This window comes from Gnatocerus cornutus, chromosome 5 (assembly GCF_029298725.1).
Source record: "Gnatocerus cornutus isolate USDA-ARS CGAHR chromosome 5, icGnaCorn1.1, whole genome shotgun sequence".
In the NCBI taxonomy this organism is placed as follows: Eukaryota; Metazoa; Arthropoda; class Insecta; order Coleoptera; family Tenebrionidae; genus Gnatocerus; species Gnatocerus cornutus.
In genome coordinates, this window is record NC_142237.1 from 12,241,928 (window position 1) to 12,263,344 (window position 21,417).

The 21,417-nt window shown below is 35.9% G+C and overlaps 1 protein-coding gene across 1 annotated transcript in view; it reads left to right on the forward strand.

The window, feature by feature from the left end:
- Positions 1–900: 900 nt before the first annotated feature.
- Positions 901–21,417, forward strand: part of LOC148174616 (uncharacterized) — a 48,890-nt gene continuing 28,373 nt past the window's right edge. Inside the window, exons 1-2 of the mRNA XM_088037996.1 lie at positions 901–1,143; positions 18,652–18,697. The gene's annotated coding sequence lies outside the window, so the exon portion shown is untranslated. The remainder of the gene's footprint in view (positions 1,144–18,651; positions 18,698–21,417) is intronic.

Sequence of the window (21,417 nt, forward strand, 5' to 3'; positions counted from 1 at the left end):
TTCTCATTTCTTGCGAAATTTGTTGCATTAGGACCGTGGCGGGTGCATGTGTTCCATTCAGGAACAAAAAGGGCACGAGGGGAGGTGGTAGTTTAGAACACATAAAGAGCGGGGAATGTTTAAAAAACACGAAAAACTCACTTAAATATTTGACAGTCGCTTAAAATTATACAGGATGTATCCTATATCTGCTCCATCTGACCTCGTTTCCGATAAATTCGTTATCGAAACTTGATAAGGGTGGCAAACTAAAGTCATTTATTTTTTATGAACATGAATATGTAGCAGCCAAAGCATGGGAAAGCTCGAATTTCTGAGTGGAATTAAAGTTGTGAAAGCGACACGAACTTGCCACCAGAGACCGAATGAAAAAAATGGGGTGACAAACCCCATGCGGGTCATATTCCAACTATTGAATTCCAAAATTCCGCGCTTCCGTATTAATGACCTTTGATTCCGTACTCAACTTTACATCTGTCCAAAAGTCACCATTTTCGCAAGAAAAGTGACGCTCGCGTTCTGATTGGTGCTCAACTTTCGCTAAGTAATAGTTTAAGTGTACAAAAACCACGCCCCCGAACAATATCAGTGCTAAATCGCGATAACAAATTAACAAGAAACTCGAAACAAAAGACTCTCCGCGCCGAATACCGTAAAATCACAATTCCAGCGCCAACTTCGCGCCGCTGCCGACATCCGGAGCACCCAAACAAAACAAAATCGATTCATCCGCAGCCAGCCTAGATTCTTACAATAATTTATGAAGTTACAGTTTCGTGCGTGTGCGTGCAATCCAAGTAGGCTTGGGACCGGTGCAACGTGCGCCAAGCGCGCCAACGCAACTCACGCTCCCATTGGCTGGGAATCCAAAACAAACGAGTGCATTCGCCGCTCACTCTGTTCTTGGCTTTAGTAGTAGGCCACGTTTCAGTGTGTTTATACAAATCGTGGTCGGCGTGGAAAGACGCGTTTCAATCAAAACAAAAACGTGTTGCTTTCTAGTTTTGGCGAAATTGCGTGTTTTGTGACTTGTTTTGTTTATTGTGGATGTATTTTTAAGTGCAGTGGTCACGGTGGACTGTTTGAGCAGTGAAAAGTGTTGTGTTGTTACTCACAGCCGTCTTGGATTTGTTGTTTAAGAAGGTAACGATTTTCCTTAGTGAAATTTGGGTAAATCAAGGCGGCTAGTGTCACGTTTCCTTGCCTCCTTTGATCAGGGCGTTCGGGTGCACAGCCACCTCGATTCAAGTTGAAAGGAAAAAATCAAGGCTGCCAACTTAATTCTGTGAGAAATTATCCACAAGAGGTGTTTTTACGTTTATTGAGAAACTGATCTCAAATTGTATAATTACAAGGTCAAACTGAAGCCTCTCGCTTTGACTTGCTAATATTTCTACTTCTGCTCTGAAAACTATTAAAATGTGCCATTTACCCACTGACGTTTAATTTAAAAGTTCAAGTAGGCTCTGGAATTTCAGACATGTTTTTGACAGTTTGACAGTGCGTCCTGATCATAACCTAACTTTTTTCAAATTTCTACCGTCGTTTCCCGCCCTTGCGCACGTGATCTCTCACATGTAGGAAGTTTAGCATCCTCCGACTTTCTCACGTTGCACATAATCACATAAACAACCTGTCAAACCGGAAACGAGACAAACACGAATCGTGCGTCCATCGAACCGGGAATCGTTTTTTTGGGTTAATTCGGACGTATTTAAAGCGTTCCATTTGGGCACTTCCTGCACCGGAAATGGGATATTATACAACTGTCAAAAGTGTCATCGGCGTCATCCATCAAAAAAGAACGCACACGGCGAGGAATGAGTCATATGTGCAACAGTTATAGTTAGTTTAACGACGTGCAAATGTGGTGGTAATTATAGGTTTGTTTGATACGCGAAAGGTGCAAGATTTCGGCGTTTTTAGTGCTTTTTATGCGGTTGAGCTACTAGGTTGGCAGTTTTGAAATGTCAATTGACAGTTGAGATGTATGTACCACTGTGTCAAAATAGTGTGCTAAAATGTTGAATTACGTCACTAATCTGCTAATTAATTTTAATGTTATTCAAATGACAGTGAAATTGCAGAATTCCTTCACCAAAGTTCCATTTTTAGAAAATTCCTTTCATTTTTTGACATTTGTGAAGATTTCTCCTTATCTAACTTCTGCTTTGTTCTTGCTGCAATTGTTTTCACAGATATAACAAACGCTTATATGGAACAAAGGCATTTAGTCAGCCTTGCATTTTTACGTGTTGACAGCACTGAGAACTGTCATTACCCAGAGAGGCAGGGTTACCAACCTTTTTCGAAATTGTATCCATGTTCCGGTAAATTCAGCTGTTTGTGTTCAGCATATTTAAAAATTATGTTTATTAATAAATGTTGTAATTGTTAATTATTTATAATTTGTTGTAAAAAAAGTTGGCATTACTGGAAAAAAATGATAAAAAGTCGGCACTACGTTATCTTGCGAACAAATTGCATATAATTAAACTGATTGGGATTTAAACGCGAGTGCTATGATAACAAGTGAACAATTGCAGTGTGTTTAGGTTAGTTTTGAACAAAATTTGCGTCTGGTCCAGTGATAGTTTTAGCATGTTGGTATTACTGTGGCTTTGACTTGAGGTGATAGACAGGCCTACCAACGTGGTTCAAATTCTAGGGCCTAACTATCGACCAAGAGATATTTCGTTCTCAAACACTCAAAATTGTAGAACCGACCAACCATTTTTTGGAATTTTTCATTTTTAGGTCGCACCAAAATTTTTCAGTGTTTTACGTTATTGGCCGTAGTTGTAGTAATTTTAATGCTACAGCAATTAAATTTGAGGAAACTACTTCTTTTAGTTCCTTTATTGACTGTACAAAATTACAAAATTGTTGAGCTGATCAAACAATTTTTGGAGTTTTTAATTTTTAGGACGGTCTAAAATTTTTCAGTGTTTTACATTAACGGCCGTAGTTTTAGTAATTTTATAGCTGCAACAATGAAATTTGGGGAACTAATTTACTATATGTATAAAACAACATTAAAATGAATATCACACATAAAATAAGTGTCTGCGATTCTTTTTTCTTATTTTTTGCCCTTTTCCCGCGGACTTGAACCCCCCCGGGGGCAGTAGAAACCGAAAATTCAAGTACCATTGAGGACGGTTTGCCTTGGACAGCAAGCACACGTAAACAGTAATAAAAATAAACACAAACAATCCTTGCATATAAAAACACTTATTATCTCATTATGAATGAATTCTAGGAACTTCTTTTACTATTGGTGGATGTAAATAATGTTAAGAATTCGACAAATCGAAGTCCATCAGCTGCAATTAACTGATTAAACCGGAAACGAAATGAACTGCACAAAGGTAATAATGAATTCGATTTTGATGTATAGTCCCCGATAACGAGCGAGTATAAAAACGAAAACAACAGGCAATTAAAGCAACGACAAGATAAAACGACAACAAACCATAACAAAAAAGTAGTACCTCATCATTACCTTAAACATAATTTCCATTTGTTGTCGTTATAAAAACATTATTATTCTGTTGGCTCAGTCGTGCATGTTACCAACCATAATTGCGTTGTAACTGTCTCCTTTACGTACTTATTTCTGGTAAGAATGAGGCACTGACAAATTGACCACACTCGGAAAATTACAAATCCAAACAATTCGCATAGGTCAGTTCAACATTCCGATACCGGTTTATTCCAGCACCCAGAGGAATCGGACCAGAATAGCAAACAACTTCTACAGCCCGCAGCCATTTTAACATTACGCAAAATTAATAAAAATTTATCAAAGCCATTGTGCAAATGCTCGAGCTACGAATAAAAAGTTGACCCGAATCCAAATTTATCGCGGGCTTGTGACGGGGGATAATTACCATTGAAAGTAGCGCAAAAAATTCGTTTTAAGGAAAAATGATTTTGGGGCATGTCGGGATTCATTTTTGGGGACAATGGTACCGAAATAATGGCGGTGAGTGGAAGTAAAAATATCCGTTTGTTTTTTTTTCTGGTGGAGTTTTATTTAGAAGCGTTGTTTCGAGTGGGATATAAAAATAATCGGACTTTTAAAAATACGCTGGGTTTTTTTCGTTGTTGTTGTTTAAATTGGCTGCAGTGGCGCTAGGGTTATTTTCGGTGAAAGCAGGAATGTCAGGACGAGGAAGTTTTGCGCCGCATTTGCGCTTTCGAGTTAGAAAATTTTCTGGATTTTTCAAATTTAAAGTTTCGGATAGTTTCAAGTTACGATGTTCTCAGATGATTGATTATATTTTTTTTTCCTTTTTTTATTCTAAATTGTTCATGTATAAATCTCGATATCTCGCTTATTTTTAAAGCAATCCTTAACTATTGCTGCTCATTTTACGCCGAATTTCATGCACAATCTAAAACTAAGCGATATTTTTACGTATAAATAACGGAAATAATAGCGATTTTTGAAAATTAATTTTTAGCTCGCACCAAAATTTTTCACACTTTTATTTTAAAGGCCGTATTTTTAGTAATTTTAATTCTACAGCAATGAAATTTGGGGAAGTTACTTCTTTTAGTTCCTTTATTGACTGTACAAAATTGTAGAGCCGATCAAACAATTTTTTGAATTTTTTATTTTGAAGACGAACCAAAATTTTTCTATATTTTATGTTAGGGGCCGTAATTCTAGTAATTTTGAGGCTATAGCAATGAAATTTGGGCAAATTCTTCTTTTAATTCTTTTATTGACTGTACAAAATTACAAAATTGTAGAGCCGACCAAACAATTTTTGAAATTTTTTTTTAGGACGGTTTAAAAATTTTCAGTGTTTACGTTAACGGCTGTAATTTAAGTTTTTTTTAATTTTACAGCCATGCAATTTGGGGAATTGCTTTATTTTAGTTCTTTTACTAACTGTATAAAAGTACAAAAATGTAGAGCCGACCAAACAATTTTTGGAATTTTTTATTTTTAGGACGCATCAAAATTTTTCAGTGTTTGACGTTAACGGCCGTAATTTTAGTGATTTCAATGCTACAGCAACGAAATTTGGGGAAATTCCTTTTTTTTTATTTCTTTATTGACTGTACAAAATTACAAAATTGTAGAACTGACGAAACAATTTTTAGAACTTTTTGTTTTCAGGACGCACCAAATTTTTTCAGTGTTGGATTCTGCGTGAAATTAGCGAGATATCGAGCTTTATACATTTCAGAAAATCGGAAATTCTGCTCTCGTCGTCGCCGATATTGATGGATGCATTAGCATCTCTTATTACGAGATTGTTGAAAAAGTGCGTGTCTCGCGTTTGAAGCAGGTGCTAATGAGGCTCTCGCACGAAAATATTGTGTTGTTAAATAATGGATCGAATATCTTCCTTCTGACGAGGGAATTCAAGGACGTGTGGAAATTAGAGAGATATGCTAAAAGGCGAAAAACACGCTGAAGACGGATTTTTGTGTAATCAAGATCGTGGAGGTCAATTTGGTTGGAATTGAATAGGAATCTCAAGGAAATCTGTTTGGATTGGATTTTCCGCGCCCGAACTTTTCTCTTCTCTTAGATGCTGCTTTAATCCTCCAGTTTGACCCGTTGGTTTCTTGTTGATGTTATTGTTAGTTATTATCGAACTTCACACGCTGGCATTGGCGAAACGCGTGACCACGAAAGAGAGCGTGACTCCTCTAGATAAAAAGAATTGTTTACAAAATTTTTGCCCCGACCATAAAAATCGCCGCTATAAATACCATAAAATAAAAAACTGATAATCTCACCCATTCATAATAAAAATGAAATAACTTCTTGACCTTTAATACACACAAAGTCTATAATTAGGGGAGAGGGGGGCATAGTGGGGAACTTAACAATCAATTAGTCACGCATCCTAAAATAATAAGAATTAACGACATTTTTTTACTAAATATCATAGACTAATATATTGCGGATATTTTTTGATGTATTTTTTTTGGATACAATAAAAAACTTACGACATGTGAGCATAATTTTGAAAAATGAGTTTTGCCCCGCTTTGCCCCGTATATAGGGGTAAAGTGGGGTACCCCATGGGGCAATGTGGGGCAATAAAAGTCCAACAGAAAAACATAATAAAGTAGTTATATTATCAAAATAATAATTTCTTAAATCAACATAAAGTATTATTCTCAATATATAATTCCCTTCTTATGCTCGTAATTAACTTAAAATTAAAAAGGAACTAAAAGTTCTTGGCACAAATATATATATTTTTTCAAATTTCAACACAAAGAAACCTCAGTCAATAACGCATTTTACACATAAATGAGTAGCTTCATCATCCTCGTCATCTTCACCTGCACAAGAGCAGTGTGCCCAACGATAACATTTTCGACATTGAATCCACCCCTCTGTTGACTCTGACCACTTGTAGTTGCAGTACATACATTCAGCATCTTCATCATCGTCATCCTCGGTCACCGCATTTTGACTGTTTTTTTTCTTGGTAATCTTTCTCTTTTTCTGTTTTCCAGATTTCAAGTTCAAGACTTTAGAAGCTCTTTTTTTCTCTTGCTTTGATTCGACGATCTTTTTTAGGGACATAAGCTCATTTTTGTAAGGTGACCCTGTAATGATAGCCGTTTTACCTCTTCGCTTAGTAATTCTTTTCTTTGTTCTACTCTCTTTAGGTAGTGGCATTATATGTTCAGGAGTGGTTTGGAAAGACGAAGGCCTATCAATCATCCAAGAACAACCAGGTCGTGGAGAACATTGGTTATTGTTGTTCTGTTGATGTGTTGATGAAGGTATCTTGCTACCTCTGAATGTATCGGCTACAACTGATACAATATTGGAACCAGTAGAGGCTTCTAGGATTAAATGTCTAGGCGAAGTGTTGTCGCCAGTCTCACATTCTAGAATTTCTTGTCTGGTTGGTGTAGTGTCATTTTGCAAATTAGCCTCATCATCTAAAGGCGCCTGAGCAGGTTCAGGATTATCTGTAGTATCGGCGGGTGCAAAGTCTGCATCAGTAAATATGTATGGATTTATAGGCCAAATACCCGCGGCTCTAAATGCATTAATAGCAGTAGTCATTGTTCCGGCAGTTACGAAAGCCTTTCCAAATAAAGCAGCGACTTGAAATTGGGTCACCACACGTCCTGGATGACATCTCAGCCAATTCTTAACTACGTTGGCATAATAAGTGCTGATAGGCTTCATAAAACCAACATCTAATGGCTGGAGTCGGTGTGTGCAATGAGGTGGAAAGCACAATAAAATAACACCATGTTGGCGCGCCAAATCTATGACCTCTAAAGATTTCACATGGGTTGCATGACCATCTAATAACAAAAGTACTGGATCATCCTTGGTAGAATGAGACCACTCAATAAATCTTTTTAGCCAGAGGACGAATAAGTGGCTTTGGATCCAGCCAGATTCGTGACATTCACCCCAAGATCCATCTGGTGCTCCATCAAGCAATTCTGCTCTCATACGTTTTCTGGGGAATATAAACATAGGCGGCATATAGTTTCCTACTGCGCTAAAGCAGACAATCGTGGTCATTAATTTTCCTCTTTCTGCAGAGGTCAATGTCCCAACTTGTCGTTTACCACAGGAAGCCAGAATCTTAGAATGACTTTTTGGGACTGTCGATACGCCCGTTTCATCAACATTAAATATGCGCTGTGCAGTAAGTTTGTGTTTGTCGTAAATTTGACCTAAAAGTTCAAAAAATTTGGCAACAGCTACTTTGTTGAAACCCATAGCTCTGGCTGCTGATGTTGGTTCCGGTTTTCTATAACTGATATCTGGATGTCTTTTAACAAATCCTTTCAACCAATCTTTACCAGCCAGACCACTCTGCAAATCAAATTTATGAGTAATCCCATTTCTGTTTGCTAGTTCAAAAGCAAGTTTTCGCAAATCATGAGAAGTTAGTCCATGAAAGCGTGCTTCCATAAATTTTATATGTTTAATTAGTTCTTCCTCTTGTTCGGATGAAAATACGGTTTTGAAATGACCCAATTTCTTTTTAAATATACTGTCGTTTGGATCAGCCCGATATTTAGCAACATATCGTTCTAATGTGGTTTGTGGAACGCCATGCAAAGTTGCTGCTTTCTTGTAGCCCATTTCTCCAGACACAACACTGTGGACAGCTTTTCTCATTGCTTCCATAGACCAGGAATGTTGATTTGTGGTCCTTTTATAAGTACGCACCATTTTGGCTAAAAATAAAATACCCCATTATTCTCTTTTTGGTGTACCCCACTATGCCCCAATGGTACTTCAGTAGCAAAACACAGACTAACACCATCTTACCTGTTTTATAAGCAATTTTGTGCTTGTAATTACAAAATTTGACAACGTTGCTAATAAACAAAATATTTAGCCACTAGACTTACATGACTAAATCTGAAAATAACTTGCTGTCTAATTTCAGGATTTTTTTAACAAAAGCACTGATTTTTACACTTTGTTTTATAAAACATGAACGGCTGTTAATACGATGGGTGTCACTCAACAAGTTCAAGTGTCAACTGATAAGTAATCAAAATCTGCCATTCGATTCTTTACATGGCTTTTGATTTAAGCAGCAGGGGTGTTGCCCCGCTATGCCCCGCTACCCCGCTATGCCCCCCCCTCCCCTACTCCAACTATGTAAATAAAGACGTAGAAACTCCCGATAAGAAATTTAAGCAACAACCCACTAAAAATCATAATTTTATTATAACGAATGTTTATTTACAAACTCTAATTTGCTGTGAAATCTAGACCAACAAGAATGTGCATGTGGACTAAATTGAATTTCATAACAGCGATAAAATCTTCTAATGTTGTTATCTTTCCCAATATTTTCTTCTGCGATGTTATTTTTCCATTACACCGAAACGAAATTTTTTGCGCCAGTTTCCTGACTTATTATCCCAAGGATTCCGTGTCCTTGGTTCGTTACAAACATCTGCCGATTGCCTGGAGTCAGTGGCAGGTGTGGCCGATAAAAATGTTGTTTTTGTGTAGAAATTCGCTGATTATGTTATTTCAGACTTTCGATTTCATTACGTGCTGAGGGATTGATATTTTTATTGTTTTCATTCGGAAAGGACTTACAGGGCGGGGAATTAAATTATCTATCTAAGCGGTTTTTTGCAAATTCGACAAAGAAACGTCAAATAATTAGTAATGAATTCGCGTATCGTTTAAGGTAACAAGTGAATTATGCCCGAGGTTTATACATTTCGGAGTTAAAAATTTTGTATTCGCAAATTTAAACGCTTCTAGTTCGGTTATTTATTGACATAGGTGAGAATATCGCGCAGTTTTGGATTCTGCGTGAAATGAGCACAATAATTTAAGTTTGCTTTGAAAATAGGCGAGATATCGAGGTGACACTACTTATTTTAGTTCCTTTTATTAACTGTACTGTAAATTATAAAGTTATAGAGCCGACGAAACAATGTTTGAATTTTTTTATTTTTAGGTCGTATTAAAATTTTTCAGTGTTCTCCGTTAAAGGCCGTAATTTCAGTAATTTTAATTCTACAGCAATGAAATTAGGGGAAAATGTTACCTTTAGTTTCTTTATTGACTGTACAAAATTACAAAATTGTAGAGCCGACCAAACAATTTTTGGAATTTTTCATTTTTAGGTCGCACCAAAATTTTTCAGTGTTTCACGTTAACGGTCGTAATTTTTGTAATTTTAATTCTGTAGCAATGAAATTTGGGGAAATTACTTCTTTTAGTTTAGTTTATTGACTGTACAAAATTGTAGAGCTGACCAAACAATTTTTAATTTTTTATTTTGTGGATACGCCAAATGTTTTATGTAAGAGGCCGTAGTTCTAGTAATTTTAATACTACTACAATGAAATTTGGGGACATTACTTGTTTTAGTTTTTTTTTTGACTGTACAAAAATACAAAATTTTAGAGCCGACCAATCAATTTTTGGAATTTTTCATTTTTAGAACGGTCCAAAATTTTCCAGTGTTTTGCTTTAACGGCCGTAATTTTACTAATTTTAATTCTACAGGAATTAAATTTGGGTAAATTACTTCTTTTTAGTTCCTTTATTAACTGTACAAAATTACAAAAATGTAGAGTAGACGAAACATTTTTTGGAACTACCGATTTTCGGGGGGTTGGAAGGAACGTTTCACGGGTAAGAATTTCAAGACTTGTTTAATTAGATTTATTGGGGGTACTAAAAACGAACTTCTTGTTAGTCCGTACTTTTACGATCCATTTAGAATCTAATTAGATATTTGATGTCGGATTAAGATAGCAGTCAGTACCTTCCATCCGAGGAAAATTTTCTTGGTTGAACCTTCAACGTTATTTGTTGCTAAAACCTGTTCGAAACTAGCTATAAATAAACAATTCGGGAGGATAAAAATAAGCGTGGAGACACAACAAAATTGAACAAATTCGAAGAAGTCAAGGGCGAGGATCACTCTTAAGTGATTTCCATCGAATTTTAATGGCTGACCGGTAACTCTCATAGAAATTAGCTCATTAGTGGAACTGATTTATAGCAATTAATTGTATTTTAGTGTTTTCGCCAAACGGTTTTTGGTTTGTGAACGTGTGTCTGAACTTGGCGTTTAAACGTCAAATAATTGACATGATGTTGGAGGAGATGACAGGTATCAAGACATACGTTCTCACAACCAACTAGATATAACGAACACAATTTTTTCAGTGCTCTAATACAAATTTGTTTTTTTTTTTATTTTTTGTACACTTTAAAACTGCTCCGTTTCGTTAATTAATTTTTTTCTTCCTTTCATTTTTGAGTTGGCACACATAAATCGCCACCGATATTGCGCATTACCGTCGTAAAAATTAAACAAGCGCGATTTATTTTTAATCATGAAAACAATCATGTTGCCATAAATTATACACTTACAAAGAAGAGAATGATAGATGATAATAAACACTGGCATTCAAAAAATCAAATGACGCACTTATGTAAATGGAACTATAAATTTGCCATTACCATCGGTTTGATTCCATAAAATTTCAGGCAAGGTCGATGAATTTGGTTTATGTTGTTGGTAGCCCGAGTATTAGATAGTCCTCAAATTGTGACATGCAGTCCAAAAATGGGTATGTCAAGGGCGTTGGATGGTTTTTTGCCGAATCAGAACGATAATTAAACGCCGATAAGTAGCTAACGGTTTACCTGAATTAGATTAGATCTTTCTAAATTTACATAAGTTACGTTTCCTGGGTTTTTTAGGAGCGAAGAATTTGACAATTTCTAAATTTTGGAGGTGCCAGGTCAAGTTAAAAATGTCTTCGAATTTAGTTTTAAATTTTAAATCCGCAGCCTTCACTTTCCAGATTTCATTTTCTCGCCCGTAGTAAAAACAAAACGCAGTTTGACAGTAATACCAAGCCGCCCATGCACAACTTTTAATTGATAACACCATCACAGGCTGCTATCGTTTTAAAATGCCAATCCGCCAAAAATTGGCCTTGCCGTTATCTCTCATTAAAAAACGAAACGTAACTGCGAATTTTATTTCCATTCCATTTGTGATTCGGAGGTGATTATCATTTTATAGCCGTACGTGGAACCGAGCCCTCCTGTTCTGTCAAAAAATTGTAATCGACTATTGTTCATCTCCGCGTGAGCCTACTACTGTTGGTACCCCTGACTCTCTGTCATTTAATTGTTTTGGTGCCGCCCAATTGCGCAACAGCTCTGCCTATTTTAAATTTCGGCAATTCTCTGTGCAGATTTCGCAATGTTTTGGGAAGTGGCCACTTTCTTCGCCCAAAACGTGAAACTTTCGCGCTTGAGAAAGGTCATTCTTTATCTCACTCGTGATTGTCCGCTTAATCGACGTGAAACCTGTTTGTGGCCGCTATGGATGTCGTTATCAGGAAGGAATTTAACAGATAACAGTTCTGGACATTAATTAATTAATTTAAATTTGTTGGGATTTATGACATCTTCGGAACGGTGAAATACCAATGTTGCATAAACGATTTCGAAAGATCATTGTTACGTTGGTAGCCCTGCCTCCCTATACAATCAGTGCTGCCACCAAACGTTGCAACGCCTCCTAGACGCCATGCGATGTAACATTTCACGAAATCTCTTAACCTTTAGCCTCTTCACATCACTCACCAATTAATCATCGTATTAAAGAGCAACAAGTGAACGTCTTCTTCCCCAGGGACGATCGATTCCGAGCCCAATTTAAGAATCGAATCTCACGGGATATTGTAACAATGGCCGGTGATTTTTTTAGTGCGTGCAGGTAAAAATTTATTTTTCCTGTGAGAACTTGACCTGGGGGTGCGTTTGGAGGTATTGTGTTGAAGTTGAAGAGAAAACGCACGCATTCCCACGGTGGTTCTCGTTTATTTGTGACGCAAATTTACTTCAGTCGATTTCTGGCTTATTTTTGGGGCTCATTTTACGCAGAATTTCGCGATGATTCTAAATCCGGGCGAATTTTTAACGTACGTCTATAAATAACTGAGTAATGGTCGTTTGAATTTTTGGGTAGTCGCCAGAATTTTTAAAAAATTTCATTACCGCACGCATTCCCACAGGGTCGGATTAAAAGAGAAATAAGAGTGTCTGATTAAAATATAATTAATGTGCAAATAATGAAACGAAGGTCACGTCTCATAAAAATCTTTCGCTTGAATGCGAAAAATTCGAAATTGGAGTTTGTAAATAAGTCTAGTTATCTGAATAACAAATGATGGTGGTAATAAACTTCCTATGTTATGGTAGCACTGTTACATTAATATCCTTAGATTGAATAATGTTTTAATTAAATAATCCCCTTCTGGTTTTCTCGTTTCACGCTTTTTACGCTGCTTAGAAAATAACTGTATAGGCGTAATATTGAAAGGTTAATTAATTGGTTTACAATTTTTCACTTGTCTTATTAGTAACGCTGCACTGAGGAAAATAATTGAATTGTAGTTTGGTTCCATAATGGTGGCTTTCGGTTGTTTTGGACCATGACTCCTTGATCCCACGTTGAGTATTTGATCAAAAGTGATCTTTGGAAAGAATTTGCGGAGGCGGAGAGAAAAATAGCGAAAAATGGAGCGACAACTGTAAATTTATATAAATAGTGTCAATTTAGCATAGAATTTTGCGTTACTTCTCTAGAAAATTTGTTGACGTTTTAAAGCTCTCATTCATCTATAAAATTTTACTTTTCGCCAAAGTTGTCGGTTTTAAGAAGTGCAGCTAATTTCATGATCTGTCTAAATACAAAAAAAAAAATCCATGCACAATACCACATGACATTGTTTTTTAGGAACTGCGGCTAATTTCATGTAGCTCTCATCTGTCTCAATTCAGAAATTGTACGTTTTTTCAAAAATCCACAGAATTAAAAAAATACGATATTTTAACGACGCCGCTCAATTTGTGGAGATTTCAGATCCCCGAACTCCAAATAAAATTTTTAATTTGGCCTAAAACCACCGATTCTAGAAAATGTGACTAACTTCATGTAGTTCTCATCTGCCTGAACACATAGAGTACATATTTTCCTAAAAGTTTTAGAAATTTTATTTTTAAGGCGAACCAAAAATTTGCGAGACTCTCCACTAAAATTCGTAATTTTGCTAATTTTAGTGCTACAGCTACGAAATTTGGAGAAAGCGCTATTTTTGAGTCTTGTATAAACTCCACCAAATTGCAACATTCTAGAGCAAAAGAGACAAATTTTTGAAATTTTTAGAGATTTCAGATCCGCGAACTCCAAATAAAATTTTTAATTCAACCTAAAACCATCGATTTTAAGAAGTGTGTAGTTCTCATCTGTCTGAATACAGAGACTACACATTTTCCCAAAAGACCACAGAATTAAGCAAACTGCGATTGATAAAAATACGACTGAATTTATGGACATTTCAGGTCTTTGAAGTTCAAATAAAATTTTCCATTTAAAAACCGTCAATAATAAATTATTGGTAATTTAATGAAAGCAGCCGAGGAAATGCAAATATTTTGGCATTATAATAAAATGAAACACATCTTTGTTTCGGTATCATAAAATTTCCATCTTCTTAAAGCCCTGAATTGGTAGGAAGCTGTTGAATTTTAATGATTAGTTTGAAACCCGATTCTTCTTATTAATTAATAATTAGAATAAGATAAATAGCCGTGTTAACATAACAGTGTTGTTACTTTAGAAACAACAATTAATAAGCAGCACAAAATGTATCGTCTTTAATTTTAACACAATTTTCTCCCATTAGCGTTAATAAAAACAAGAATTCCTCGCATACCGACCTATAAAATAAATCACGTGACATTATATGTATTGTCGCAAGTCGAACTTTTTTTATCAAGAAAATAAAAACAAATTATCAGTTACTAATTATTTGCTTACGTTGAGTTTCGTCGTTGATTAGTGCATAATGTTATGTTACAAGTTTGCCTACAAATCACCTCTAATTTAATTAATTATCTCAAAACGCGCAATAAACACATAGACTGTCTTAATTAACACTGAAACCTTGAATGAACTCAATTAAAATTTCAACAAAGGGCTAGCTGGAAATTTGAGTTTTACGACGATCTGAATAATTCATGTCGTAAAATTGAAAATTCTGGACCTTGACATTACTCCTAATTCGTGGATCGACACCGAAAAATCGCATTTCTTCCATCGACCGAATGGTTATTTTTACTCTCATTGAATGAACTCCCTTGAATTATTGGTAATTAATAAATCAATTAAGCAATTATCGTGTTGTTCACCTTACTGATATTTTTTATCGCCGTTTTTCTTTTCGGGGCGTGAAAGTGAATTTCCAAGGGCGCCGCTGGTTCTTGGATTCGCCGGATGTTTGCATCGAGAATTATCATAATTGGGGTTCAAAAATTCTCATTAGGATAAGTGGATCTTTTACGGCAATCACTTTTAAATACATAATTTCATTGCGTGACGGAGATTTTTCGGAATTTTTGACCCGAAGAAACATGAGACTGTGGTATTTGATTTATCGATTGAAACTGCGTAGTGCGGTATCATTTCATTATTTCCAAGTAACAGATAACTGGAAATAAATAAATCTGATTTTTTGTGGCAAATTGTCAATATTTGGATCATTTATTAAAATATGTTTGTTCGAGGGATATCTTGTCAATTATTACTTTTCTTTCGATTTTATAAATTCCATACTTTTTTGTGGAGCTGATAGACTATGATCTATCGCGTGTCAAATAAACTTCTCTAAGCCAACAAAATTGAGTGAAAATTTTGTAATTAAAAGTTTGAGCACCTGTCGATTTTACAATGGAAATATTTTAGTCACGCTATTATTTGTACAGTCAGTAGCAAAAGAAATGAGCTCATGTGCGGGATGTCAAATTTCTGCGGTCAATATCTCGCTTATTTTTGGAGCAAATTTGCGTAGTTATAGCTCATTTTACGTAGAATTTTGCGCTGAATCCAAAACTACTCTTGTTTTTCTTGGAAGTTAGCTGCTTTTCGGTTCCTAATTAAGATTCGGTCGATATCTGGCTTATTTATGAAGCAAAATGAAAGTATTAGTGCTCATTTTACGCAGAATTTCACGTAGAATCTAAAAATAGGTCTTCAAATAACTGAGTTATGAGCGATCAAAGTTTATTGATGAAGGATATTGAATTTTAAGTTGGAAATTTTTCAAAGCTCAATATCTTGAAAACTATGAAAGATTTTGAGAAACGGTTTTCACCATCGTTTTTCTCGGGTCATTCTACTTTGGAATTCGCCCTCAAAAGTCGATAATTCGATGGTCAATTTTCTGGGCAAAAAATTTTGCGACTCAATCGAATTCGTCATCTTAGCAAGAATCGTTTTGAGCAGCTCTTCCACGAACTGGGAGATTTAAACTTTAAAGCACCAACCAATTTTCTCAAAGTGCTTGTTATTCTACACTGCATTTTTCTTCTTCGTTGGAGCATTCCGTAGGAAATGTAATGATTTTCCGCTATGCACTTAAAATTAATTCAAGCATGAATTTAATTGCATCACTCAATAATTTAACGGAACATTCAAATGTAGGTAATCCCAATTTGTATAGTTTCACCACTATCTGTTTTTTCAGAACCCACCCCTAACAATTTAATTAACTTCAATTACACCTTCACACGCAATTCACGTAATAAAATTACCCTTAATTGTATTTTAAAGTAATTTCATTGTCCACATTCCAAACATCATTTTTCAGCTCCTGGAGCGGAACGAACTAAATTTAATCAAGTTTAAGTTTCAAGATAACAAGATTTCCGTAATGAAATTTTTCCGTGCATTTTCGTCCGTAGGAAGTTTCACACTTTATTTATTATTTGATTAGCGATGAAGAAACAGACCGAAAGTTCATTCCTCAGGAATTCTTTCGTACGCAACGAGAAAATTCCTCCAAGTCTTCGTATCGGCGCAAATCGATTCATCGGAAAGCCGCGGCTACGACGCATTTTGTTGACCTCCTTCGTCGGTTTCGAAGCGTGAATGAACTAACTGTACGTTATCGTGACGGTAATGAATGGAAGTAGCTTGACCTAGCAGACGGAATGATTAGATTCTGTGTGTACGCAAGATGTTTGTGTTCTTTGACGTACTTGAAGATGTTTGCCGCTTGGACAGCGCCACAAAGAAACGTCATTGCTTCACGTGATAAATCGCCCACTTCCGTTTGTGTCTTCGACAATACACTACATATTTATCATTTCCATTGTACTAATCTCTTTATTTCCTCACGTCTTTACAACTTCCTCCGAAGAATAAATTGGATTAGGAACAAGTGCGCCGGCGGAATTTTCGAAATTTTCTCCAGGTGATTAGATAAACGATCTACGATGTTAACGTCAGACGGTGCTACCGTTCAATCGATCAAATTGAAGGTATGACATAATGGACAGGGATCTTGCAAGATTACAACTTGATACGTGAATTGATAAAGGCGATGGAAGGCGCCCATGGGAAGTTTGAATAGGCGGAGTGGAATAATCGCGTTTCTTTGAATTGTATGTGTGTAAATATGTAGTGTTCACGGCGAAAATATTTACACTTTGAATGAAAGATAGCGGTATCTCTGTTTTGATAAGGTATCCAGGACCAATGAAGGAAAACAAAGACGATTTTTTGCAAATTTGAGAATGGCAAGCGTTTTGTAAGTCGTTTTGTCGTCTCAAAAGTTACCAATCTGATTCCCTGAGCAGAAAAATCCGAAATTTGGGTATTTTTAGTGCCGCAGCTTTGAAATTTTAGGAAGTTACTACGTTTGAGTCGTGTACTAACTCCACTAAATTGCAAAACTGTAGAGCGGTGGACATACATTTTAGAAATTTTTATTTTGAAGACGAAAAAAAAATTTGCGAAATTCTCTACTGAAATTTTTAATTTTGGTAATTTTAGTGCTACAGCTACGAAATTTGGAAAAATTACTATTTTTGAGTCGTGTATTAACTCCACCAAATTGTAAACTTCTAGAGCGAAAGACACAAATTTTAGAAATTTTCGTTTGAAAACGAAACAAAAATTTGCGAACTCCTCCACCAAAATTACTGATTTTGGTAATTTTAGTGCTACAGCTTCGAAATTTGGAGACAGTACTATTTTTGAGTCGTGTATTAACTCCACCAAATTGCAAAACTGTCTAGCAAAGGGCACAAATTTTAGATTTTTTTTTAAGACTAAAAATTAAACTAAAATTTGCAAGGTCCTCTACAAAAATTCGTGATTTTGGTAATTTTTGTGCTAGAGCTACGAAATTTGGAGAAAGTACTATTTTTGAGTCCTGTATTAACTCCACCAAATTGCAAAATTCTAGAGCGAAAGACACAAATTTTAGAAATTTTTATTTTTAAGACGAAAGAAAAATTTTCGAGAGCCTACACTAAAATTCGAAATTTAGTGCCGCCTTTGATTAATACAAAAAAAATGGTGTAAAAAAATTTGTAGTTATAATCAAAACTCTTCATTTCAGTTTCAAACAGATCTACCAACACGAAAACAATTAAAAAAAAACAGCCATCTGTAGTGCTTCAGAATGTGCATATTTCATTTAAACCTGCATGAACCTGACTCGGCACTTGCATCTAACTTAACTCACCTTGAACTCCATCCTTGAAACATAACACGATCGTGCAGATATCTGCTTTAACACTATTTATTTCGAATATTTTGAATATTCATACCCAAATAAACCCGCTAAAATATTTGAGCAGCTAATATTCCAAATAATTTGAGCCAAATATTCCAAATAATTTGAGCCAAATATTCCAAAACTCCCAACCAACCAGAAGTGTCAACCTGAGCGAATACATTCAATTGTACACGTGCTAACAACAATTACAGTAAAATAGGTACTCAAAATTTTAATAGATTTTCAAGTTCGTCCGAGGTCACGTGCAAAGTTCCTGCGCCAAACATAAATTCTCTTTATTATTTTTGAATTATTACCGGAATTTACAAACGCCGGTACAAATCGAAGCGTCTCGCGGAATTAAATCGTTAATTAGCCGCATTTCTTCACGTGTCTTTGAACCTTTTCCGCCGAAAAGGATCAACGACCACACGGCGTCCTTGGGCGCGAAATTCGCTTAAATATGATTTATTGATCATTTTCCGACTTTTATAAGGATGTGGCGATTAAAGCTGCGTTTACATAAGCCAGTCACGTAATGCTCGACTTCTGTTGCAGATAACGGCCCAGCAGGAAGCCAGACAAGGATGCCCGCAACTCTGTTGTAAGTTATAACAATAATTGTAATAATAAGCGGACTGTGGCCAGGGTCGGACTTCTCCGGTGTTGGGCAAAAGTGAATGCGGAGGACTCAAACAAACTTATTTTACCAATATCTCTGAGTCTTGACCTGGTAGTCAAAACGGGCTTCGGATTCAGGATCAGGGGGAAATTCTATGTTGGAAAAGATTTTTCATGGCTCCGGTACGAATTTTGTTCAAAACTTATTAACTAGTGTTAAATTTAATGATAAAACGCGTTAGTTATTTCCACGAAGCAAAGAAAAATAGCGGAAAATTCCCCGACATTTAGACATAAAACATTTCCAGAGGGACTCAATTACCGCATTCATCAATAAAATATAATAAACCACGCCTTAAACCAAGAATTCATTAAATCCAATTTAATTTCCTTGATGTAATAAAAACACCGTTTTAATCCAGGCACTGAAACAAAATATAAAATGTCACAACTGCTACCTACAATTCGATCTTCCCACTCGAGCTGCGTCTATTTCCGTGAAAAAATAAAACCGAAATCAAAATAGATGGATCACTGAAAGTTTAAAGAAGCCTTTCCGTTTTTGGATGAAAAGCTGTTTTCGCAATTGAAAAACGACCAACAAAACATGTTTGTTGGGAATGGTAATAGAACCTGCGAATAATGTCTTATCGCCGTGGAATATTTCGGTCTTTGGCTCTGTCGATATAATTAAACAACATGCAAATTTATGTAAATGTTTGCGGCGGTGGAATGCGAATTCGGTTCCCGGGAAAAAAACATGTTTTGGGGCTCTAGAAGTGGAGATTTTCTACAAACTGTATCAGAAGTATTTGAAATATGGCTGTAAACAATTATGTAAGTGGAAATGGAAAAAATATTCATTAGTGTGCAAATAAACTAATAGGAATTGATTGTTATGTATCAGTGCGAAAATACGAATTTATCACGACATAACTATGTAAAAAAAAACAGGGGGGGGGTGCGATAATGGACGAAAATACACCAAAATTGGGATAATAAGAGAAGAACTCGTAAATAAGTTTTAATTTAGGAGTTAGCTCCCTTTCGGTCTCTAGTTTAGACTCGGTCGATATCTCGCTTATTTATGGAATAATCTTAAAATATTAGTCCTCATTTTACGCAGAATTTCACGTAGAATCCAAAAAGGTAAGACTCGTTAAGATCGGTCTACAAATAACTGAGTTGTGAGCGATCAAAATTTCGGACATTGAATTTTGAGTTAGAAAATTTTCAAAGCTCAATGTCTCCGAAACTACGAACTTTGGGAAACTGTTTTTACCATCGTTTTTCTCGGGTCATTTTACTTTGGAATCCGCTCTCAAAAGTCAAAAATTCGATGGTCAATTTTTTTTGCGAAAAAATTTTGCGACTCAATCGATGAAAAATTTTCAATTTTTCGTTTTTCGATTGCCCCTCGTAAACTACTTGTCCTATCGATCTGAGATGTGGCCAGTCGATAGATCTCGAGCTGCTCTTTCGATCGATATATAATTTAAAGGTAATAAACGCGGTTTTCATCCCCAGGCAGCTTCTTGAAAATGACCCTAAAAACAGCCCCTGAAAATCTATTTCGGTCGATATCTCGTTTATTTGTTAAGAAAATTATATATAGCTATATGGACTCATTTTACGCAGAATTTCGTACTGGTGAATCTAAAACTGCCATCATTTTTCACGTCAGTCGACAAATAACTGAATTAGAGTCGTTTGAATTTTCGGGTTGTTACCAGAGGGCCAAAATTTTGGAGGTTCGAAATCCGTTGTGGTCAATAATCTCGGAAACTACGATAGATCGAAAGAAACGGTTCAAAAAAATCATGACTAATTTCGCTTATTTTTGGAGCAAATTTTACGCAGAATTTCGCGCAGATTCTAAATCCGGGCTAAAAATTTACGAACAACAAATAATTGAGTTATCGTCGTCAGGGTTTGCCAGGGATTTCTACGTTCCTCTAAAATACCTTGAAGATGTGTTCAGAATGGACGAAATTTCCTGGTATTGTCCAAAGCGATTTTCCTAAATTTGCCAAGATGCGAAGCGCCAATTTTAAGATCACTTTCTGTTTATTTTGCGTTTTTTATTAGCGGTAAAAACAGGTTAAAATACGTCGAATTTTTCAACACGAAAATTGCGCTAATTTTTTACGTTTAATGCACAAACAAGTCAATCGTTGATATTAACGACACCGTGTCGATTGTCTTCACAAACAATAGACTCTGCATAATTCATTAGATTAACAAAGCAAGAAGCGACAGTGATATAAAAAAAGTAAAATTGACTCGACGCGACGTTTCAATGGTCTAAAACTGAAATCGTATAAATCAAAATAAGTAGTTTTCCACGCAAATAAAATCCGCTGGCGCGCGACAATCTATTTTGACCACAAAGAACACGTTCCATAAATTTTGGTTTCACTTTCTACTCGCTTCCGACATTCTAAATCAAACTCGGCAAACGTAAACAGAAGCGGCAAATTGCATTTAGGATCCTTGAAGCATGTCCTTAAAAAAAGTTCAATCGCAACAAGAATCAACATTGACGTCACGGCATTTTTTCCCAATTTCCGTTTATCATCTCTTGCACAACCTCGCAAAAGTGCAATTCATGCACTTGTATCACCTGTCTCGAAATTGCGCTTCGTTTCCAGCTGCTAAAAATACAAATTGGTGTAAACCACCTATTAATAACCTAATTTGGAT